General features: G+C 44.0%; 1 protein-coding gene and 2 non-coding genes across 15 annotated transcripts in view; all 3 read left to right on the top strand.

Moving 5' to 3' along the window:
- COL23A1 (collagen type XXIII alpha 1 chain) overlaps positions 1 to 25,246 on the top strand; it is a 283,264-nt gene that overhangs the window by 70,966 nt on the left and 187,052 nt on the right. The window lies entirely within an intron of this gene.
- LOC120616700 (5S ribosomal RNA) lies at positions 429 to 547 on the top strand. The gene has a single exon (XR_005656655.1). It is a non-coding gene; the product is annotated as a 5S ribosomal RNA (ribosomal RNA).
- Positions 25,067 to 25,185, top strand: LOC120616744 (5S ribosomal RNA). Its single transcript, XR_005656670.1, has one exon. It is a non-coding gene; the product is annotated as a 5S ribosomal RNA (ribosomal RNA).

The raw sequence follows: 25,246 nt of genomic DNA, 5'->3' as shown, positions 1-25,246 counted from the left end.
TTTCATGTGCTTACTGGCCGTTTGTATGTCTTTTGGGGAGAAATGCCTATCCAAGTCCTTCGTGCAATTTTAATTGTGTTTTTTGTTGTTATTGTTGAGCTGTAGGAGGAATTTTTATACATTCTGGATATTAATCACTTATCAGATATATGTTTTGCAAATTCCAAAAGATGCCATTTCACTCTATTGATAGTGTCCGTTGATGCACAAAGTTTTTAATTTTGATGGTCTGGTTTATCTGTTTTTCCCTCTGTTACCTGGCTTTTGGTGTCATAGCCAAGAAATCATTGCCAAATCCAATGTCACAAAAATGCTTGTTTCCTTCTAAGAGTTTATAGTTTTAGCTCCTAAGTTTAGGTGTTCGATCCATATTGAGTTAATATTTATATGTGGTCACATTTACTGTTGATATTAAAAATGCTTATAAAGTCTATGGCCATGCCACCCTGAACAAGCCCGATCCCGTCTGATCTCGGAAGCTAAGCAGGGTCGGGCCTGGTTAGTACTTGAATGGGAGACCACCTAGGAAGACCAGGTGCTGTAGGCATAAAAAATAAAATATGAGGGATTGTAAGCTGACGAGGTCCTTGCAATCTGTGAGATCAACCAAAGGTTGCCTCGCCTAAAAAAAAAAATTGCTTATAAATATCCCTGACATGCAAAGTTGGAGTCACACAGTCAAACCTGCTTAAACCTGTGAAAAGCAGACTTTTCGCTTACTTGTTGACTAGATGTCTGTGACAGTTAGACTTTGATTTACCTGGGCAAGTCCCCTTTGGACTGTTGAATGCAAAATAACCGAGACACTGCTGCTGACTGCATTTGACACAATACGATGTCATTCAAAGCAGAAGACCAAAAAATACCTGTGGCGTCCTTTTTAATTGTTTTTAATAGGAAAAAGTTCATGGGCCCGGTGCTTTTAGATGGGCTGCTTTGGTGTGGCAGAAAACTTGGGATGAGATGAGGACACCAGGGTCCAGCTGGTCGAAAATTCCCTCAGCCTCCTGGGGAAAGAGCAGCAAGGACTCTGGGCCAGCCAGTGGACCTGGGAGGGTGGCACGATTAGGACCTGAGCAAAGGCTGGGTCTGGATCCACCCTGTATGAGGGAGGCATAGTTTAATTCAGTTCGGTTTGGAGAACAGTCTTATGTATGATTCCCCCACAAATCCATCTCTCAACTTCAGTTATCATCCATTTTCTGATCTGGTTTCATTTATCTCCTCTACCATTTTTTTCCTGGAGTATTTTAAAGCCAATCCCAGACACCTTATAGTTCATGCGCAAGTATCTTATTGTGCCTCCTCAGGCTTAGAGCTTGCCCCCTTCCCTCCGCAATAACCACAATGCCATTATCACACCTAAGATTAATATGAATCCTGAACATCTTATAATTTCTGTCCAAATTCAGATTTCTTCAGTTGTCCCAAATTACATCACCTGAGCATGGTATGTCCTGGACTCTGACCACTTCATGGGAACTGGTCCCACACGCTCTGGCCTGAAGGAGTCACAGTTCTCTCTGGAGCATAATAAAGAGTTGAAGACATCTGGGCGGGTGGCCGTCCCCTGCTACTGCGGGCCATGGGGTGAGCTGGCATCTCTATGGAAGATCAGTGAAGTTGCCTGTGATAGAGCCGAGAGGGAAGGGAAGCCAGCAGCTTGCAGTTGTGCGTGTCTGTGGTGAGGGGAGCAGGCTTGGGGTAAGATGGCTCGTGTTCAGGTCCTGGCTTCCATCCCCAATACCTGTGACACATTGGGCAGGTGGCTTTGCCTCTAAGAACCTCGATTTCTTTAGCCATGAAATGAGAATAATAAGAACACCTGCTCCACATTCAATAGTACACATAGAAGGCCTGGCGGTGTTGTTAAGTTTTCAAGGGTGCAGTCATCACAGTGTCACCACCATAATCATTATTGGGGTGATTATTGTTATTCTGGTGAAGATCGCAGATCACTGAGGCTGGTACCCTGGCTCTGGGCTATCCCTCTGGGCCTACTGCGGCCTGGGAAAGCCAGGGTTACAGGGAAACCCAGGTTTTTGGAGAGCAGTCCCTCTTGGAGAACCAGTGGTGTCTTGATACCCAGTATAGCGTCCAACTCCAATGACTGTGGCAGAGCCTCCGTCCAGCTTTCATTTCAGGACTCTGGGGTCTGTGTGCCCTTGTCCACTGGAGAGGCCTTTGACAATGTCTTCTGTGAGTCAAGGGGACAAACAGAAGCACCGGTATCTTCAGAGGCCACATCAACTTCCTTCATAGTGCCTTCTCTTTAAATCCAAGTATATCTGGCTTCTAAAATAGAACAACTGACCTTGGGTATTTTTTCCAAATATTAATTAAAAACATTAATTTGTTCCTCCAGACATTCTCTCCATGGACACAGGAAGGGAGGGGGTTGGCAAGGGAAAGTTCTGCTGCCCAAATGGGCCCACCCTAGGGGAGCCCACCTAAGTATTCCCTGGGATGTAGAAGGAAAGGGCAGCTTCCAGGTAGAAGGGACCAGAGCTAGGAAGATGCACAGCCCTGGGTAATAAAGAACTCACATGGAGGTCATATGTTCTGAGTTTGGAGGCTGCGACCTTCTGGCATGCAGACCTGTAGCCCAGGGGCATGGTGGTCTCAGTCATCCCAGATGGTCCCGGTTTATTTCCAGCATGTCCCAAATCCTCACTGAATCCTCCTGACCCTCAGGCATCTCGGCTACCCACTGGCTCTGGCCAAGCCCTGGTGTCTCTCCATCTCACACACAAATCTCTTGAACAGGACTTAGAAAGAGCCCGTGGGAGGCAGTGGGGCCTGCCAGGGTCCGGCTCTACCAGACGCCCAGGCCCCGCTGCTTCCCTGCCTGCTCCTCTCATGGGGAGTCTCTTTTCCCTGCCTTACCTCGACTGCGCCCTGGGCTGTGGCCGTACCCTAAGACCACCCAGCCCAAATGAGGGACCTCAGTGACAGCTCCTCTAGTAACTGGCACCTGCCTTCTCATGGTCAGCTCCCCCCAGCCTCGGTGAAACGAGATGACCATTCCTCCTCATAGGAAGAGGAGGAATGGGCAGCAGAGTGGCACGCTTCCCCCACTAGAACCGACACCCCAAACAGCCTACCCTGTAAAGCAAATGTCTGCTGCACTTCAAGACATTTTTCTGCACTTTCTTTTATGTTCTCTCGGGAAGAAAGGGAAGGAAGAGGGGATACGTTGGCAATAGTAAACGTTCGCGTTTTTCACTTGGAGAGGGTTTGGTTGTTTCGTGTTTCTGAGAGGAGCCTTCAGATGTGTTCTTCAGGGTCTTTGCTTCCCAATTAGGCAACACGCACAGCGATTAACTACCCCTCCCTTTGGCCAAACTGCCCAAGAGACCCAGTGGCGCCTAATAAAGAGGCACGAAAGACACTCTTTTGAGGACAATTCTGCTTACCCTGTCTGCTTTTCATTTAAACAAGCCATTTGTTTGTACACAGGCTGGATTGCTGGGTTAGAGGGGCGACTCATTACGGGTGCCACTGGAGGATTCTGCTCACGCGTGCCTGGTCTGAGCCTGCCCAGCCACTTTGCCTCTGCCGCTGTCGCACGGGTGGACACTGTCCCTCAAACCCTAGTCTCTGTTTCTCCTGCTCAGAGCGTCGTGACCCTCAAGATGACTTAATGGTTTGGTTGTTTTCTGGGGTTGCCTAGAAAACAAGTTCTTCCAGTAAATGAAAATAAGTGTTTAAAAATAATGTCAACAGCCACAATCTCTCAGCCTTTTATGGCCCTTCACTGTTAGAAGACGCAGTTCAGCCATTATTGCTTAGAGAACCTAGACACCAGCCCTGAGAAGGAAGAAACACAGAGACTCTGTTAACCTCACTACAGGAGGGGCCAAGTGAGGCTCAGAGGAATGAGGGGACACAGGTAGGAAGTAAGAAAGGTAAAAGCGGAATCCTGACTTTCTGACACCCTGGGTTCAAATCCTGGCTCTGCTACTTAATATTTGGGAGCTTAGAGAAGTAATTTTAGTCATTTGGGCCCTAGTTCCCTAATCTGTGTGACAGAGAAGTTAATAATGTCAGCACTGGAGGGAGGAGTAGATGAAGCTGTATGTACGAAGCCCCTAGAATGGTGTGGCTGTATGAGCACGTGGGCCCTTTATTTGAGCTGAGTCAGCGGCAAAGAACTAGTTAGTTCTCTAGTGCTGCAAACAAATCACCCCAAAACTTAATTGCTTAACCAATAAACATGTATTATTCTCTAGTTCATCAGGAATGCAGGTACGGCTTCACCGGGTACCTCTACCTCACATTCTCTGCCTGGATCCCCCTCACTCAGATGTCCTCGTAGCTCGCTCCTTCACTTAATTTGGGTTTCTTCTCAGTGGCACCTTCTCCAAGAGACCTTCGCCAAAATGCTAGCACTCACCTCTCTCTGTCACCCACTGAGCCACTTAACTTTTTTCATGACACATGTTGAGTTAAATTGTGTCCCCCAAAAAGATAAGTTGAATTCCTAACCGCTGCTCCACGTGAATGTGACCTTATTTGGAAAAAAGATCTTTGCAGAGGTCACCATGGATTAGGGTGAGCCTTAACCTAATGACTGGTGTCCAAGTAAGATGAGGGAAATTTAGACACATAGGAAGAACACCATGTGACGATGGAGGCAGAGGCGAAAGTGATGCATCTACAAGCCAAGGATTGCTGGCCACCACCAGAAGCCAGGAGAGAGGCAGGAAAGTATTCTCCTCTAGAACTTTCAAAGGGAGCACGGCCCTGTCGATACCTTGATTTCAGACTTCTGGCCTCCAGAACTGTGAGAGAATAAATTTGTGTTATTCTAACATTCAAGTTTGCGGGTATTTGTTACAGCAGCCACGGGATACAGTGCTTACGACTATCTTTCCTTTCTTTTTCTCTATCTACCTACCTACCTATTATCAGGTTTATGGTTTTTAGTTTATGTTTCCCACCGGCATGTAAGTTTCTTGGGAGCAACTGATTTTCTTTTGTTCCCAGTGGAATCCTCCATACCTAAATCAGTACTTGGAATAGGACTTAATCAAAATGTGCTGAGTGAATTGATGAATATTTATTAAGTAAAAAAAAAAAAATTGTCCACAATATAAATCCTCTATATGCCATATTTCTCTGCAGTTAGAAAGGTTAAGAAAGAAATATGGCAAGTTCCACTGATCTGTTTCATTATGGTTTTTTTTTTTTTATCCAACAGGGGAAGAACAGATATTGAATCTTTAGAAAAAAATATTTTTAATAAAAACCTCAGACACGAAATCCAATAAAATAATTCTTCAGTTATGAATACGATAAAAGGCTAGAACTATTTAAAATTTATTTTTTATGTCTCCTACTACTATATTATCATAAAATATTCGTGAACCAAATTCTAGTGACTGCCTGGTTTTGGAGCAGGTCATAGTTTCACTGAAAACAAGAAAAAAGAACTAAGCAGGGAAACACTTAAAGTTAATTAGGAAAGAAATTGATACAAAATTCTGACTTTCAAGGGGCTCCTTTGAAAATCCAATGAAAGCTGAGGATTTGGACAAAAGTGCCCATTCATGCGAAATCTCACATGTAAGTTCAGGGTTTTGAAGCCCGAGGTTAAGAACTCTTATTCTGAAGAATTTGTCAAAGCACGTCCACCTCAGTCCTCTGGCTGAAGTCCACTTTCGTATGGCCTGGGGCGAGATGGGGCTAGCATCTGTACATCAAAGCTGAGTACCATTTCTTTAGGTTGCAGTGAAATAAAAGTAGTTAGATCTTATTAAGAGAACAGAAAGTGTTTGAATGCAAAATGACTAACTTTGTCTGGTTGTTGAGCATTTTTCTTTCAACGCTCTCACGGCACTTTTTAAAGCAGCTATAAGCAAACCCCAGTAGGGATGCTGGATAAATGTAAGTTGTGAGCTGCTCTCTCAGTGAAGTTTTGGGGGTGCAGGGTACTGTTAATCAGCCTGTGGCCTTGACTGTTCAGAGGTGAATGTCAGAAGGAACAGGAGAAACAATACTGGCTTTTGGGTCAGACTCAAAATCCCAGCTTCCCCACTGACAAACCGCGTGACCTGGGGCAAGTTAATTAGCCAGCCTGAGCCTCAGTTTTTGCATCTGTATAAGATGTGAATAATAACACTTACCTTTAAGGGTTGCTGTGGAAACTGAGAGTTACGTAGTACAAGCTCCTGGCAGGTCTGGCTCCATGAATCGTGGCTGTTGCTGCTGCCGCCGTTGTTAACAGTGCTGATTGGCAGTACCTTACATTTCATACCATATATATCTGGCCATATATCAAAAATATCTTGGAAGCATTTAAGAAAAATTCCCAGACCCCACCCAAGAACTATTGAACTTCCTTGGAGTGGAGCTGAAGTATGCCAGACAGCTGCCATTGGCTTCTCAAGACCCATCCACACCCTGTCCACTCTGCTCTGGACCCCAGGAGGCTGCCTGGTGTGGCCTGTGGCTTCCAGTGGAGTCTCAGTTGACCTTCCTAAGAGTCACTGTGGACCAGCCGTGTCCCTTAAGCAAGGGGCTGTCCCTTAAGCTCCTGTCACACAGCTTCTACATGTGGCTTTCTCTCTCCAGGTTCAAATAGTTACTTCCTCTACCTGCCCCTTTCATTTTTGGGGTTGTTTAAAAATATACCTGGGTTTTTATTTCAATTAGGGGTGGTAAAATATCACACACAGAGACAGCTGACTTGAAAGAAAAGTTTATTATAGTACCCAAGAGGAAAGGATGAGGGGAGGCATGGCCAGAACCTGTCTTGTGGTTTTCGTGGGAAGGAAGGGGTGAGGCAGGGTGGGCAAGCTGGGCGAGTGTAGGATCGCATGGTCTGAATAATTTCAACAGACCCTGGACTGTGGGGTGGTCCTATTTGGGGTGATTTAGGACAGGGGGAATATTGGCTTAGGGAAAAGCCACTTTATTCTGTAAAAGTCCAGATGGTTCCAGGCATGAGGTACCTAAGAACTCCGGGACTTGTCTAGCTGAGTGGGACGTTTGTGTTGCATGAGCTGCTGTTCCCCTATAGCCTCATCCCTCATCCACATTATGGCATCCCTGTCTTGCATCTCTGTGTTCTTTTCCACCCTCTGGCCTGTTAACGAGTTCAGATTTAGACCTCCCTGTCTTCCCACCACCGGTATCCTCTGCTGCACCACACGCAGGACCTACTCTTGCTTCCAGATTGAAGCCTGGCTCCGGGTCTGGGTGGGGAGCCAGGGGTCCTCATGGCCTGGTGGGGGCAGGGCGAGGGAGAGGGTGGGAGCGGGGCACGGCGCTGCCCATCTCTGGTTTTGGACAAATTTTCTAGGCAGTCTCTTGAGCAAAGAAGTCAGTAATCAGACAGTAATTGATGGGCCCCATGGGTTTCAGGGGTCTGTAATCACAGAAGCTCAGGCCTGGTGGCCTGGCCCCAGACACTGGCTGCTGGCTAAAGAAGGACATGGGGCCGAGAGAGTGAGGTCAGGGGAAGCCAAGAGCTCGGTAATAGCTGACCCAGAGGAGGAGGGCACGAAGCAGGGATTGTCAGCTTAAAGCAAGCCAGTCTCAGGGACGGGCCTGAGGAAGGCTGAGCCAGATGTTGATCAACCGGTAATTTATGATTTTGGCCCGACAGCTGCTCTGCTTTTGTAAGGCAGATGTTTACATGCCAAACCTCCAGTCTCCAGGTTAGGAGGGCTGAAGTCCTCAGAATGTGAAGGGTAAAGCTTTAAAGGGGCTGATTCAGCTGCCTGGAATGATTGCTTACACCATTAGACAGATTGGAGGAAAACATTTTTAAATGAATGAACCATTTTATGATGATTGCTAAAAGAAAGGTCAATGAGAGGAGATGCGTAAGAAAAATAAAATAAAACCATGTTAACGTTTGGGCCCTTGCGCAGTAGGCTGGCTAGATGAGATTCATCGGTGGTGGCTCCTTTCTGCTCCTGGGACTAGAAGATTCCATCCATTCTAGGACTCTTAGCAATGTCCCACCTCCTCCTAGACCAGGTCTGCTTATCACCAGCTGCCACCAACTTGGCCGGGAGATGGGCAGCAAGACTGCTCTGCCAACAGGAAGAGGCTCTTTGAAGAGGGCAATAGATGACAGGAAGCCCTGGGCTCTGTTTGAGATGTTGACAGACACAAGGCCAGTCATGGCTGCCTGCTGTGTGCTCAGCTCACCTGGGGGACTCGGCTAGAGCATTTTCGCAAGGTCCTGTGCATGGATGCCCATCTCCTCTTCGTCGAAGACCTTCTCCCGGAACTGACACACCTTCAGAATTGGAGTTTTAGTCTCCAGCACGTGTGCATGGTATGTGTAGAATGTGTGGGCTTATAAAAACAATCTCAGAGTAAGGATATGAATACTGCCCTGGCAGAGTAGCTGGAACCAGGGAGGGATGGACAGGAGATGAGCAGAGGGGGCCTGCTCACAGACAGTGTCCCAGAGGTAACGAGGGCCATTCTGATCACGTTTAAAGTGGAGAATTTATCCACTTCTCAGTATATACCCAAAAGAATTGAAAGGAATCATCCATGACTGCGATATTCATAATAGTCAAAAGGTGACAACAACATGTGTCCATCTACAGATGAATGGCATATACAATGTGTAGCATATACATACAATGGAATATTAGTCAGCCTTTAAAAAGAAAGGAAATTCTGACACATGCTAAAACATAGATGAACCTTGAGGACATGATGCTAAGTGAAATCAGTCAGTCACAAAAGGACAGATATTTTTTTCCACTTATGAGGCACCTAGTGTAGTCAAATTCATAGTAGAGACATAAAATAGAATGGAGGTCGCCAGGGAGTGGGGGATTGGAGTGTTACTGCTTAATGGGGACAGAGTTTAAGGTTTGCAAGATGGAAAATCTGGTTGACGGTGATGATTGCACAACAGTGTGAATGTGTTTAATATTACCGAACTGCACACTTAAAAATCATCAAAATGGTTAATATTGTTATGTGCAATTTACCACAATAAAAAATTCCTCTTAATTTTTTAAAAAAAGTTAGGGACTTATAAATTAAACCTTGGGTCCTGTCCCCAAGCACACCATCCAGGGGAACTGTAGGCTCCACGACCTCTGCAGGGATCTTCTCTGAACTGCCTCCCAGGCAGGCAGGGGGACAATGACTTGTCTGGGTTGCAGGGGCACCTGTGGGTTCTGAGGGAGGGTGAACGCACTCCTGGCCCCAAAGTCAGCCCCTCGACCTTGCCCAGCACGCCGGTCCCCCTTGGCGTGTGTGCGCATGCGCGGGCAGTCAGCCAGCTCAGAGGGATGGGGGAGGGGGAGGAAGGCCTACGCAGGATTTGGGAAGCAGCCCTGGAGACAATCATTGAAGCCAGAGACCAAGCACGGTAAGGTCTCTCACAGTCAGACAATATTCCTCTACGGCCTCGGTAAGTGGGGGAAAGATGGGATGAAATGATGCCCTCAGTAAATGGGCGTCGTGGTTGTCGTTGATACCCTTGCATTCGCCTTCATCTGCCCCTTTTCCCCTCATCTGAGCTCTGTCCACTCCCCATCCCTGAACTCTCCCACCTCTTTCAGCCACAGCAACTTCTTCCAAAGTGAGGGGCGTGCATCCCCAGGACAGGCCGTTATGTGAGGCACAACAAGGGGCGTGAAATACCATCAACCCACTTTGGAGAACGTGGCCCCGCTCCCTTTCTTTCTCGAGGTGGAGGAAGAAGTCTCACGTGGTGCTGCTGTGCCCTCGGTGCCTCTCCACCTCTTGTTGATCCCCTTGTCACACACGGAGAGCACGGGCCTCAGACTCCCAGACTCCAGTGAGCTGCCGTGTCTGCTTATAATTTAATAACTTCCTCTTCTTGGATTTATTTTGGGGGTTTCTTTCTATTTTGGGCATGTGGAACTGGTTTTCTATTTACTGTAGTGTATAACGTTTACTTTTAAAATAACTGAGTAAAAAAAAAAAACGTGAACTGACGTAAAGAGAAATATTAAATCAGTAATAGGAGGAGAAGTATGTGGCTCTGGCAGGAGTCCCGAAGGGGGCGTGCAGCCGGTGCGGATTTGCGACCCTGGGTCGGAGGTTTGAGAAAAGCAGCCCTCGAGGGTTCCTGCGCATCTTCCTAACACAGGCTCAGGTGTCACCTCTTCTCTGGAGTTTTTCCTGAGGTCTCACTCCCCAAACAAGACAGCACAAACAGCAGACCTGTTCACAGCCTGTGTCATGCTATATGGAGATTGCATCTCTGTAGGTTTGAAGAATGCACTTCCCGAGACAGGGAGCAGAGCGGGGACACTCCTGGGTCCCTGGACTCCACCTCAGAGCAGGCCCAGAGCATACCTCAGTGTATATTCCTTTTTTTTGTTTTTTTTTTTAACGTTTATAGTTTTATTTATTCTTCAAAATAAACCCCCAATGAGGGGGCTTTTAAGCCCACTTTACAGCCGGGGAAACTGAGGCTCTAGCTCATCCACAGTCACATAGCTAGAATAGAGACACACACACACTGCCATCTCCTGATTCCTGTACCCATTCTGCTGTCCCACTCGGCCTGTTACCACCAGCTAACCCTGGGACATGGCTGTCTCCCACCTGGCCCAGCCTGACAGGCCCTCTCGGCTGGCGGAAATGTCACACACTCAGCTCCAGATGCGCTATAACTGTGGCTCTGATGTTTTCCAGTGTGGCCAGGGGACAGCAGGTGCAAGGCCGCCATCCCCAGCTGCAAAGACCCAGGAAACAGCAATATTCTTGGCCCATGGACAGAAGAGACCCGGAAGGAGGGGGTTCTGAAACCAGGGGCGGGGGACGAGGCTGCTGCATCATTGTGGGCACTCCAGCCCCGAGAAAACGCTGGACCTGGAGCGGGGTGCCCGGGTCTGTCTGTTTCCCGCAGCTGTGTGTGAAAGCACTGGGGCCCTCCAGCTGGGGAAACCTCAGAACGGTTGCACAGAGGAAGATCGGCTCTTTCTTTCATGACAGCCATAGAAAAAAGGAAAAAGATAACACTCAGCTTTTAAAAGACAGGCTGCTGTGATGGTGACAATGGCCAAGGACTGGTGCTGTCAGCACTGATGGCCAGAACACAGATCTACTCACAGCAACCCCGTGAGTTCCACCAACATGCCCATTTTAAAGATGTGGAAACAGAGGCAAAGCAAGGGTAGAGAAGGGAGGCCAGGGGTCCTTAGAGACCACTGATGATGGTGGGTGACTTTGGGGGCCGAGTGAAGATGACCCTGAGTTTCATCACAATGGTGACAAGTGACTGTTGTCATTTACTGAGATGGGATCCGGGATAGAGGAGGAGAAAGAGGAGTGGGTAGGTGTGGACACAGAAGAGGCTTTCTCGATGGGTTTTTTGGTGTTTTGTTTTCCGAAGTGTTCACTCCACACGAAGGCCTGGAGTTGACCAAGAAGATGGACTGGAAACAGACTGAGTGGTCACCAGAGTGCCCATGTTGGTCACTGGTTAACATTTAATACCACACAGAGGGACAAGTACTACCCGATTCCACTTATCTTGGGAATCTAAAATAGTCAAACTTTTAGAAGCAGAAAGGGGAATGGAGGTTGCCAGGCGCTGCGGGGCGCAGAGTGGGAAGGTGATGGTCAGAGGTGCAAAGTTTCAGTTACGCAGGATGAGTAAGTTCCGGAGAGCTGCGTATGGTGTGCCGAGAGGGTAGATCTTATGTGAAGTGTTTGTATCACACATACACACGAGTAATAATAATAAAGAGGGTGGGAGGAACCTTTGGGAAGTGATGGATATGTCTGTGGCGATGGGTTCACGGATGTAGATGTATCTCCAAAATCAAGTTGTGTGTTAAATATGCACAGCTTTTTGTATGTCCCTTATGTCTCAATCAAATTTTAAAAATATATTTACTATCACAAATCTCCCTGCTTTCGGCACTCCTAACTCCTCATAGTACTCACCGCCTTCCAGCGCACTGGATAACCTCCTTACTATTACGTTTTGTGTTATCACATTGCACCCTGCCCCATCCCACTAGAATGTGGACTCCATGAGGGCAAGGCTTTTTGCAGTTCTGTTTACTGCTGTGTCTCCAGCAGCAAAGGGCTCAGGACATGCTAGAATATGCTAAAGGAGCCCATAAAGCACACCCAGGCAGAACAAGGCCTCATGTCGGGGGTGTCCCTGCTGGGCCGGGCTCTGCACTGCTGCTCAGCAGACCTGCTAGGAGGGCAATGTCAGCAATGTCACAGGTTATCTGCAGCTGTGAAAAATGCTTTTAAACCTACCTCAGGGTTCCCGACCTCCTGAGAGAGAAGACAGAAGCGCTGTTTAACCCGTTTTTTTGCTGCGAGAGGAGCCTGGCATCTGGCGTCTTAGGGAGTTGGGTCAAGCTGGAGAATTTCTGGCCTTTGGACCCGCAGGGTTAACGAGAACCTGGTGTCGCAGGGTCCTCAACACCAGGTTCTCGTTGCAGGTCCAGGGCCAGGGCTGGCAGTGGGATCTGAACCTGGCTGAGAAGCCCATCATCTGTCAGGGTTCTGATTAGCAACTGGAAGTTCGACCCTATTTTCCGAGTGCGTTCAGTGTACACATTGTGTGAGGTTGTGAAGATGGAAGTGCTGGTTTTGTTTTTGTTTTAGTACTTTTGCCACTGGGAGGTCAGGAGCACTTCATAAGACCTGTGTCCCCCACCTGGCTGGGCTTTGGGTGTGCTTTCTAAATCTAATGGACTCTTTTTAGGGCTCTACTCAAAGCCGCCTTTTCACTCATGTTAACAATAATGCATTAAATATACGGCCTATGTTGTCACACACAGTGGCATTTTGGAAGGATATTCAACTTAGAGCTGAAGATTTCTGTTCAAGGATAACCCACCGCTGGGTGACCTTGGGCAATTCACTTAACCTCTCTGAGCTATGCTCCCTCATCTACAAAACCCTGCCGCATGGAGTTGTCGTAAGGTCTTGGTCACACTAGGCATCCAAAGACCAAACCCAGCTTTCTGGCCAGTTTTGTTTGGGTGGCACAGTGTTTTAAAGCAGTCAAATGAACAACTTTAAAATATAGGAGATGCTCCTTAAAAATTCATTTTTGCGTGTTCTTTAACAAGTGGGAAGCTCTAGCAGCACGGGCTGGCATTCCTGCATTTCCACAGTCAGGGCTGAGTGACAGCCACAGCCTGCACATGTACCCCAGGGAGATGGTGCCTTATAAATAGTGATGTGCTATACCCCCTGGAATTTATCCCACAGGCCAGGCAGGCCAAAGGGCTCGTACCTGCACAGTGTCCGCGGCCCCAAAGCAAGGCCCAGATGTTTGAGCTCTTCTTGTTTATAAACAAAACGTCTGCTCCCATCCAGACCCCCTGTGTTTACAGGACAGAAAGGGCTGAGGGGCAGCCTGCATACTGGGAAATATCCCTGGGCTAGTCGCTCCCCTCTGTGCTGTGAGCCTCGGGGAATTTATTAACTTCTCCTGCCTCAGTTTCCTTGTCTGTAAAACAGAGAAACTGACAACACCACTGCAGAGGGCTGCATCTCAGTGAATGTCTGCAAAGCACTCAGAACGGTGCCTGCCAGAAGCAAGAGCTCTGTGCGTGTTTATTAGCATTATTCTGCCCCCACTTTTCCTGCCTTTTCCCGCTTCTTGCTTCTGCTGCCCCTTTCCAGACACAATCACAGTTTTACTCAAGCTCACAGCCTCAGCTTAGGAAAAGAAAGCCAAATCCATGGACGTTCAGGCTTTCTGAGAAAATAAACTCATTTCCAGGCATCTAATTAAAAGTAGAGTTTTCCCAAACACTTAAAATGCCGAATCTTTATTTATTCTCTCGTGACAGCAGACGGAAATCTTTCTTTTACTAGCATGTTACCTAGCCTGATGTAAAAACCCTTGTCATGGCTAAAAGGTGTGTGGTTCTCAAAACAGCTGGATTCCCCAGAGCAAAACAGCCCATCAGGGCTGCTCAAGTTCAATCACTTAAAAAATTTTTTTCCCTTTATTTAGCTGTGCAGTGAGGCGTGAAATGGCACCTAACCATTCACTTACTAGGCCCTTTGAACCTTTCGCCCTCTGCAGCATTTGGGTAAGGTGCGTGGGGCCAGCCTCCAGCTGGTTCTGTTTTGCTAATTATTCCAAAGAAATAGCAAACGTTGCCTTCCTGTTTCCTCCTTCCTTTTTCTGCAGCCGTCTGCTCTTCATAAATGTTCACTAATTTTCACACCAATTTCCATTTTGGCCCTAGTTCTGAAGAAGGCTCCATGGGGACATCTGTTAATGAAAATGCTGGGAAAATTCGATTTGGGAACCGTTCTTTTCCATAGCATTTAATTGTTGAAAGGATCTGACTTGTAATTTGTAGTTAAATTTGTTAAATCCTGGAAGGTTTTGAGTTTTTTGTTTTTGTTGTGTTAGTAATGCAGAGTCAAAATTGAGTTTAAAAATGTTCCAACTTTGTACTTGGCCTGCTTTTGTATTTTCATCAGCTGTTATGGTTGGGGAATGTTGAATAGCACAACAATAGTAATTTAGGGATTTCGGAGCTCAATGGTGGTGATTTATAGCAACCTGAGGCTCTGAACATTATATTTTGTTTAAAATGTTTCCCCTTATTGTGCCTGATTTAATACAGATTCTTCTCTTTTGATCTTTATTCCTTTAAATGACTGAAATAAGTTAAATGCATACAGGTTTATCTTAGCCCCAAACGCAAAGATAAAAGGAATCAATACGGAAAGCTCCCTATAAGTTATACCAATGACAGAAGAATGTTGAATTTTCATTACTGACTGGAGTAAATGCCTCAGCTGCTTTTGTTTAAAACCTTTTTGGGGATTGGGCCTGATGGTTGGGGAAAAAAACCTCTGACAACCTCTTAGAGACTCAATGCCATCTGTGAATTGGTGGTAATAAAACGGAGTTCAATTATGTGGAAATGTGTACCATGTATGGCACAGAGCAAGTATTGACTATATGGCTGCTTTTATCATAATTCCTTCCTCCCAGAATATTGAGTAAGCACCTACTATGTGCCAAGAGTCAGCCATGCTAGGTGCTAAGAATACAGTGCTGAGCAAACTCACCAATTCCAAACCAGATTTGCAGGATGGTGCCTGATTGCTCAGGTGGGGACTTGTGGGACAGATCCTTAGGCACGACAATTTGCCCATGTCGTCCCCTTACATTTTTCTTCAGCCCTTTCTTAACATGTGTAGAATTCACTGTGTGTGTCCCCTTATTTGTACCCCTGTTATTTGGGATGGGGAAAAAAAACCCAAGGAACATCCTTAGAATTTACTGAGAACGCAGGGTGTTTGCCAAGACTGCTTTCTGCCTGTCATTGCCTCATTTCATCCTCTCACAAACTCTCTATGGGGTAGATTCTGTTATCTTCCTTGAGTTACAGAGGAGGAAACTGAGGCCCAGAGAGGTGAGGCAGGTTGCTCAAGTTTGCAGAGCTTGCGGGAACTTCTGGCACCTTTGTATAAACTGTCACATGTTGGCTATCCTGTCCCAAGTAGAGAAGCTGTTTAAAATACCTAAAAGCAATCCCACAGTTGTCTAAGCTATTAAAAATTGATTCTGTGTTTTCAGAGCAGTACCCATTCACCACATCACTAAGGAGTCCTTCCCTGGTGGGGTTGTCCTGTAGCTAGCCAGGCCCAGGGCTTGCTCCAAGCCCGGTTTGGGAAAGCAGGAGGCACAGGGGAGTGGCGGTCCCTTGGCCCTCTCTGCCCAGCCCCTCTTCTCCGCCTGTGGGCGGTGGGCTGCCTTTGCCGCTGCTGCCCTTTGTGGTGGAAACAGGCATTACACGTAGCAGAGACAACCAGGAGATGGCCTGGCCTGAGTCTCAACAGTGACCAACTTGGGCACAGGCACTGCGGCTCTCCGGAGAGTCTCTTTGGGAAGTGACCTGCTCCCGAGGGGTGAGGCAACATCAGGAATTGAGCTTCCGTGCTGCAGCCAGTTCCCATCTCTGCACAGACTCACGGAAGGCATCCTGTCCAGCCGCCAAGACTGGGCGTAGCTTGTTTCTGTTCGCCAGCCTCTGTGTGACAATGGCTCTCTTAAAGGCGGTGCCATCCAGACTTTCCCATGGGCATTGCTCCTATCGATTTTACCAGGAATCCTGAGATGCCCCCATCCATAGCTCCCCCAAACTCCTGAATATCATAAGGGGAAGGTGGTCGGGTTAGATGGGGATCTCTCGATGCCTGTCTCAATCATCTCCAAACCACACTGGCAAGGTTCGGGGACTTTCTCCCCCGTGAAGCCCCTGGGCGACATATGGTTGGCAAAGTTGGTAAGACTTTTTGTAAAATGGGAAGGCAAAAAAAAATGTCCATTTTCCCCTCCATGGGAACAGGTATAAGGCACAAAGAAAAAAGGAAAAAGAAAAAAGGTTCTCAGGTTATGTCCATTTTCACCGAAACGCAATGCAGCTAGGTAAGGGGTTGATATTTGTCAGACTAAACAGCAAAGTGTTTTAGAAGCACTTTTTTTTTGAATCTTAAAAGGAGGAGTGTGGTCACACCCAATGAAAGTCCTTTCCTGTGTCATCCTCCCACAGAGCCTCGTCTGATAGCTCAAATTGTGTTTCCCAGTTGGGATCAACAGGTTATTAGGATTATTACTTTTTCACTGACAGAACTTTCCTTAAGGGTTTCATGTGTGTTGGCTCAGACCCTATGCCCGTCACGGCTAACGGTCACGGGCCCACAGCCTGGCACGGCTCTGTCCCTGTGGGCTGGGGCCAGCTCCCTACTGGGAGGGCAACTGCTGTACTCATTTTGCAATGGATTTTTTTTCTGTTTGGTTATTTTTTCCCTTGGGGTAAAGAACTGTGGGCTCTGTAAAGCCTTTCTGGCCTGAGAAAGGTGCTTCTGTATTAGGTCTACTTACGTTGTTTATTTTATTAAATCTGGAGAGTCTCTGCACGGTGAAAGTCTCTGGGTTGATGGAAGTTCCAGAGACTGTTGGAAGTAATTAGGGCAAAGCAGAAATAAACAGACTACGAACATAACAACTTGGCTTTCCCTGACAAATTCCAAGTTAAATGCTTTTAAAAATATATTTCTGTAATTATAAAGGAAGGCCTACTAATTGTAGAAAACAGAAAATATAAAGAAGGAAATAAAAACCACCCACTACACCACCATAAAGAGATAGCAGTTGGTATTAACATTATGTTGAATTTTCTTCTTTTTGCCCCAAAATTCTTGATGTGTATATAACAAGATTGAGATAATGTTCTATATAGGTGGTGTGTCTTTTTCCATCACTTCTATATCATGCACATTTTTCCATGGCATTCAATTGTTTTGAAAAAAATCACATTTTAAATGTTTTTACAATTTTTATTATGGAAAATTTCAAACATTTTACAAAAGTAGAGAGAATGGTATCAACCTCAGGTATCAATCACCCGGCTTTCAACAATTATTAAATAATAACCAGTCTTGTTGCATCTAGACTCCCAGCTCTTAACCACCTGGTTTATTTGGAAGCAAACTGTAGGCATCATAATTCTTTTTGATAAATATCTCAATACAAATATTTGAAAGTCAAATACATTTTATGAAAACATAACCAAAATATCGTTTATTACACCTAGATATTTTTAAAGTTAACAAATACTTAATGTCAATTTGTATGCCATTGGTGTTCACGTTTCCTCATTGTTTAATAATTTTTTAATAGTTTAGATCAGGATCCAAATAAGGTTCATATATAGTGATTGGCTGATAAGTCTGTTCAGTCTCTTTTAGTCTATAGATTCTGCCTCCTTCTCTTTCATTTTTTCTTGCAGTTTATTTATTGAAGAAGCTGGTCATTTTTCCTACAGAGTTTCCCACAGTCTGGACTTTGATGATTGCATTCCTGTGGTGTCATTTAATAGTGTTCTTCTCCCCCTGTCTTTCCTGTAAATTGGTGGGTAGATTTAGAGGCTTTGATGAGATTCAGGTTTGGTTTGGAGGTAAGAATACTTAGAAAGTACTGGTGTGTGCTCCCACCAGGGAGAACTGGGTGAATGTGTTTCTTTTGTGATGTTGACAGTCATGGACGATCATTGCCCAGATCCATTATTTTATTAGAGATTTATAAAATGGTGATATTCTAATTCTGCTCTTCTTCTTTATTTAGTAGCTGGAATATTTTTATAAGGAGAAACTATTTGGTTACCCTGCGGTAGAGTTCACTTAAGAATAGTGGATTAGATTTTTTTTTTTCCCAATTATTCAGCAATTTTCAAAAGAATGAATTTGTTCCCTAGCATCCAACAAAGGTGACTGCTAAGTTTTATTTTTAGTACTATTGTGACCTCGTGTATTTAAACATATTTGGTACATTTTAATCCATTGCAGTTATTTTCGTTGATGCTTAAGGGGTCCCATCTTTGGCCAGTGGGAATCTTTTCAAGTCGAGCCATGATTACTTTTGACATGACCTTGGTAATCTCTGATAGTTTATTTACTCTTACTAAGACAAAAGGTGTCTAAACTCATCTTATATATTCCTTTAAGTAGGAAATATATAGAGGCCATAATTTGCATGCTGTTGCAACTCATTAGTACTGGGTTAGTCATTTTTTTTAGTGGTTTCTCCGCCCCCTCCCCAGTGGGTGGAACTAGAAAATGTGTATTTGTATTTAAGATAAAATGCATCCTGAGCACATGCTGCTAATTTCAATTTAAATTCAGGACTACAAGGTTTTTATTTAATAACATGATCTTTTTCTCATGCTGAAAATCCTGCCTCTTACAACACACACTGAATTCACTTGCTTTATCCTATGATACACATACAACAGTCTCAGAATAACAGTCGCACATTACCTTCAACAATAGGATTACTAAACTTAATTGAATGGCGGGAGTGAGGGGATCCTTAAGGACCTTAAGGAAAACCATTTTAATGGAGGCATGACAGTCCATTTGATGTAGAATTTTCTCTACTCTTAGATATTAAGGTTACCTTCAAATTTTTGCTATTGAAAAGAGTGCCATGATAAACATCCTTGCCTTTGTCTTTTATTTCTAATCGGTTCTTTTAGGCCAGGCTTTTAGGAGTGAAAGGAACCGAAGGTATTGGGTGTGTCTAAGCCCCACACACATACCCACACACACAACATTCAGTACCTCTTTCAGAACCAGCTGTGGTTGGAAGGACATCTCTGCACCCTGAAAGCAGCATGGCCAAATGGAGAAGACGAACATATCTGCTGTCCTGGATTTGACAGGCCCTTTTATACATTATGTTTTGAGGAAGAAAAATGTAATTTGTTTTTGAAAAAAACTTACATTGGCTACAGATGGAAAACTTCATTGCTACAGATGGGGGTGGGGGGGGCGGGAAAAGGTGAAGCCAGGGCAGTTCTAGGATAGGTGCAGAGTTTGTAGGAAGAAATATTTACTACTTTTGCTTGGTGCCAAGCAATGGTCCCGGAAGTTGACACGCAAGCAGGATGCAGTATGGTTGGTGGTCCCTGCAAAAGTTGATTCCAAGATGCAGCATCCATTCAGGACTGTGAGCAGTCTTTTGTTACTCGGCTCCCAGTTATCGTATTGACTGCTTGATTATTCTTGTCTTTTTCTCTTGCTCTCCGACCTGCTATAATTTAATTCAGGACATCTGAGAATTTTTCTCTTGTCATCACAGTTAATGATAACTAATGGTTCAGTGTGACTAAACTGATTCAAAAAAGAGTGTCTCGTGGTTTGGGCTCTGTATTTTTTAATTATCATTAGCCACATGTTTATTAGACAGCTGTAGTTCTATTTAGAATTGTCTTTGGGGTGAGGAAGGAAGTTTTAGTGTTTTTCTTACTGATTAGCAAGATTTTTTAATACCTTATGGACAACAATTCTTTGTTATGTTTGTTGTGAATGTCTTTCTTACTTTGTCAATTTTTGTGGCTATTTTTAATGTATATAATTTGAAATTTTTAAACAAAACAAATTCGTTAATATTTCTTTTATTGCTTTTATGCTTAGAAAGTCCCACCTGATATCAGTTCAGTGTTTACCTCTCTTTCTTTCTAGTTTATATAAAACTTGTTTTTCCTCCACCTTTATTGTTTATTCCTTCTTATTACAAAAGAAATAAGTGTTTGCCGTAGAATTGTAAAAGCTTCTGGAAGATAAAGAAAGCTTCATTTATTTTATACTTAACTCCTTTTTTTTAATCTGTAATTTCTTATGGTATATAGCATGAGAAGAGGACTTGACGATCTTCCAAATAACTCACTATCCCAACACCATTTGCTGAACAATCTGTTTTTCTCCTGCTTTGTACACAAAATTGTCTGCTACATGCACATCTTTTTTTCAAAATCTGTACCAGTGCCACTTTGTTTCCATTCCTGTGGTTATGTAATACTCTTTAACAACCCAAGTCACTTTCTTGTTATTTTTCTTTTTTGAAAATGTCTTAGCTATTCTTGCCTGTTTATTCTTCTAAATACACACGAGGATTATTTTGTCAAGTTAAACCAGTGATACATTGATTGGAATGGCTTTCAGTAGAGTTTAGACTTTCTCCCGCTGAGGGGGGCGGGGTGGGAGAGCTGAGCTGAGGAGAGTGATGTGTAGGGCTCTGTGTTTCCCAGGCCCCTCAGAGTGACAGCCGTGTGGATGGGGCAGGGGTGCGAGGTGCTGTAGCTGTTTAGGAGAAAGATGCTGGAGTCTTGGCCACGCAGAGGGGTCTGGTGGGAATGGCAGGAAGGAGACATATTGAAGAGATGGGAAGGAGGGATGATATCATACTTGGATGGGTAGATGGTGCTTTCCACCGACAAGGATTAAGGGCTCTAAGATTCTGTGCTACTGTAACTTGAGAAAAAGTGCACTCCATGCTCTGTGCACATGTACGTGCTGGTGTTTACTCAGGTAGCAAGGTGTTGTCGTTATTCTCTTTACATAGGAGGAACCAAGGCTCACATTGGTGAGTGACTTGCCTTGGTCACACTGGGGTCCATGGCAGCCCTGGTTTTCCCACACATGACGCCAGAGACCCTGCCCCTTCCACCATCAATCTGTTCCAGTGTCTCCTCTTCCCAAAGAGATTCTGAGCAGAAAAGGTCTAGTCGGGTCTAGGACTGCGGCCACCATTAAAAGCTAGGAAGAGACAAGGAAGGTTTCTATCCAGAATCTCAGAGGGAGCCCGGCCCTGCTGACACCTTGATTTTAGACTTCTGGCCTCCAGAACTGTGAGACAATGAATATTTGTTGTTTGGCAAAAGATCCAGTGAAACATGAAATTCAGACTTTTCACCCACACCAGCAGGTCTTCTCTCCTTCAAAGAAGCGAGACTGTGTTGTCTCCAGGGGCCTTTGGAGAAGAAGGGACAGACCTGCCCTTGAGCCCCTGCTGGGAGCTGGGCTCCTTAATCCTTAGTAGGTTTGCTTGTCTGAGCCTCACAATTCTGCAAAAAGGGTCATTGTCCCCATTTCACAGATGAGGAAACTGAGGCCCACAGACACTAAATGTCTTGCCCAAAGATGGCAGGTCACTCCTCTCTATCTCTTTCCAGCCAGAGGGCCTCTGCCTGGTCATCACTGCTGGGGGCTGCAGGGCTCTTTCTCTTGGACTCACATTTTCTGGTGACAGCAGGCAGGCCTGTAAGTCTAGATTATTAGTACACTCGGTACCTTTGATAACCATAACAAAGTAGCCTTTTGTTTACTTTTTAATCTGAGCTGCTTTTTATAGGCTTTTAAATTTAGAAACTTGTCGGAATGAAGTATCATAATTAGCTTTTTTATTTTGTGTCAGCAGCTCCCTCAAGCATTGCCTGGATTCATTAACCTAGTAGTTGAGGTGGGACCGGACACCTCGTGTTTAGGAAAAGTCCTTTCAGCATCATCTGTGATCACTTTTCAGGGCCGTTATGTTCATATGTAATAATTATTGTGCTTCACCGTATGAAGAGAGAGACAGGGTTTGCAAAGACAAAGGCAAATGTCTCTATTCTGGGATTGTGGTATATGGACTCTATGAAATGGCTTTATTGTATTTTCTAACTGCCTGGCCACAATACTTATATCCCTGCTCCTATACCAAAGCTCCTGGAAGATGTTTTCTTTTATTTAATATCTCTAGTCCAGCACAGGCATGGTATAAAGGAGGCTGTGAGAGCCAGTGCAGAATCATTGTGAGAAGTGGGACAGACGGCCTGGATTGAATCCCTACTCTGCCACCACTAGAGAAAAAGTGGGTGGCTGTCAGCAAATTGTTTCACCACATTGTGCCTCTGTTTCATCATCTGTAAAATGGAAACAACATCCGTCCACATCCATCATCATCTTTGCCTTCATCTTCATCTTGGCCATGAACAAATGGAGTGGCCCCACATTAATATGCTGTGGACCATTCTTGAGTACCCTACTAGTTCTGTGCTCTGGGATTCTTTCAAAGTTGAAATTTTTTAATGAATGGGCAAATTTCATGTCCAACTTAAGCTTGGGTGCTTAAGGATGAATACAGTAATCAACAGAATTGAATAAAAGTCCAAATCCATCTCATAGTCTCCCCACAGCACTTATAACAACACCACATGCACAGAAAGTACCAGAAAGTGAGTGGTTCAATGAGATAAGAAGAAAAGTGCTCCAACTTTTTTTTCTTTTTAATTTTAAATTTTGGTGACATTGTAAGTTTCAGGTATACAGTTCAACAGTAAGGCATATATATGTTGCAATGTATGTTCACCACCAACTTTTTTTTAATGGTTGAACAAAGGTTAATAGCTAATCTATTCACAGGGTTAAAAATGTGTGTGTCGGGTGTACTGTGTATACTGTTTTTCAGACACCTAGTTACCTTCCCACAGAACACCAGTGCTTTAGTTTTATTCAATATCCTTCCAGAGATATTTTATTCCTATAGAAACAGACACTGGTGTATGTATCTCATTTTCCTTTTTATTATAGCGCGTAAACACTGCTGTCTACCTGTTTTCTTCACTTAACAATCCATCTTGGAGATCTTTCTTTATTAGTATATAAACAGCTTCTTCATTCTTTTTTCTCGCTGTATAGTATTCTTCACATGGACCTGCCCTGGTTTCCTTAGCCAGTCCCCCACTTATGGACATTTAGTTTGTGTCCACTCTCTTGCATTACAAACAATACCGTAGAGTAAATTCATGTATCCATCATTTCCCATACCTATAACATATCCATCTAATCAATTTCCAGTGGAAATCATGGGTCAAAGGATACCCACGTTGCTAATTTTGATGGCCAGTGACAAACTGCCTGTTATCGAGTTTGTACCATTTCATGCTCCTTGTGATACCCCTACCTCAGAGTGTTATCAGGTATTGGGTCTGGGCCATTCTCACAAGTAAAAAAATATTATCTCAGACAAGTTTTAATTTGCTGCACTCTTATTATGAGTGTGGTTGGACATCTTTTCTGTAAATTGTTTCATCATAGCTTTTTTTCTTTTAGAGAGTTGGACTTACTGCAAGAGCTTACGATCTGTAGTAGCTCTTTGTGTGTAAGGCCGAGGAATCTCTTTGTCTGTGATATGAGTTGAATATATTTCTTCCCTGTGTATCATTAGTCTTGAATTTGCCTTTGGTAGTTGTTAGGTATGCAGATATTCTGGTTTCTCATTTAGTTCACTTTGTCAATCTTTTCTCTTATGGCTATTGAATACTGGATAGAAAGATCCTCACCACTCTGAGTTTCTAAAATAATTTCCCTTGATTTTCAGTTTTTGATCTCATGTTTACCTTTAAATCTTTCATCTATTTGGAATTTATCCTATGTAAAGTATGACATGTGAATCCAGCTTTTTGTTTCAGGTAGCTACCCAGTTGTACCAACTGTTCGTTGACTATTCCATCTTTTCCACGTTGATTTGAGATGTCACCTTTCTCATAAATTAAATTCTTGTACATAATTTTGTCTTCTTTTTTTTTTTGGATTTTTATTACATTCCATTGATCTTTCTATTCATGTGTCAATTCCCCACTTAATTACTAACACTTTCTCATTTGTTTTAATAGATAATGGGGCTAATCCTGCCTTGTTACTCTTCTTTTTAAAATTGTCCTGGTTAATATTGCATGTTTAGCTTTCCACATGAATTTTAGAATAAGTCTGCCTAATTGAAAGAAACATCCTATTGATATTTGTATGTGTGGATGGAAATAGCCAAGATACAGTCATTTATGTCAAGGGAACTAAAATGGAGCCGGGAAGCCATGAAAAAGTTTTCCTTATGCTTGTCCTACCCATAATTTTTGAACTTTTAAGCCAACTATGTAACCACATCCTGAACTTTATTTCCTCCTTACCATGGCAACCAGACCATCTGCATTCTTCACTTTGAAAGGGGCCAATCCGGTTCGCCAACCAGCAGCATTCATTTGCATAGAGGACCTAAGTGAGAACTGTGCTTATGGTTTTTGCCTTTAGAAACTCCACCTTTCTTTGATCTCTTTGGAGCACAATTTAAGTTACTGCCTGAATCTGTACTTCTGGGATTGAAATCCTTTTTGCTCAAATAAATGCTTTCTATTTTTTGTTATAGTCTAAACCGTTTTTTTAGGTTAACGTGTGTGGGGGGATTGTGTTAAATTGATACATTAACAGGAGGAATTGAAACCTTATGACACCGAGTTCAAGTCCTGTTCAAGAACATGGCATGTTTCTCTAATGGTTCAAGTCTTATTTGCATCTATTAGAAGATTCAAGCTTTTTCTTCATATAGATATTTGAATTTCTTGTTAATTTATTTCTAGGTATTTTGTACTTTACAATGGGATTGGATAGAATAAAATGAATAGAATTAAGATATTTTCTTTCATTATATCTTATAATTTGGTTATTGTTTTTATATAGGAAAGATTGATTTTCATATTAATTTTTTATGTCACCATGTTACTGAACTCTTTCATTGTTTCTGATTCTCATGGAATTTCTAGGTAAACAGTTATATCAAGGATTAGAGTATTTTGAGGTAAAATTCAGGTAATGAAAGAAAATAATAATTTTATAGATTTATGGGAAAATTGGGAATTAAGTGATCTTATGTTCCCCTTTTGGGGGCTTGAAAATAACAGTTCTTGAAATGTAAAAAGTTGTTCAACAGATTTAAAGCTTTTTCATCTACAGCCATGCCACCCTGAACACACCCAATTTCATCTGATCTCGGAAGCTAAGCAGGGTCGGGCCTGGTTAGTACTCGGATGGGAGACCACCTAGGAATACCAGGTGCTGTAGGCGATAAAAAAATAAATAAATAAGCCTTTTGAGCTACACTTCTCTTGCTCAGGCCCGCTTCCAC

The sequence above is a fragment of the Pteropus medius genome, unplaced genomic scaffold, assembly GCF_902729225.1.
Source record: "Pteropus medius unplaced genomic scaffold, Ma_sr-lr_union100, whole genome shotgun sequence".
NCBI lineage: Eukaryota > Metazoa > Chordata > Mammalia > Chiroptera > Pteropodidae > Pteropus > Pteropus medius.
This window is presented reverse-complemented; position numbering and strand designations above follow the sequence as displayed.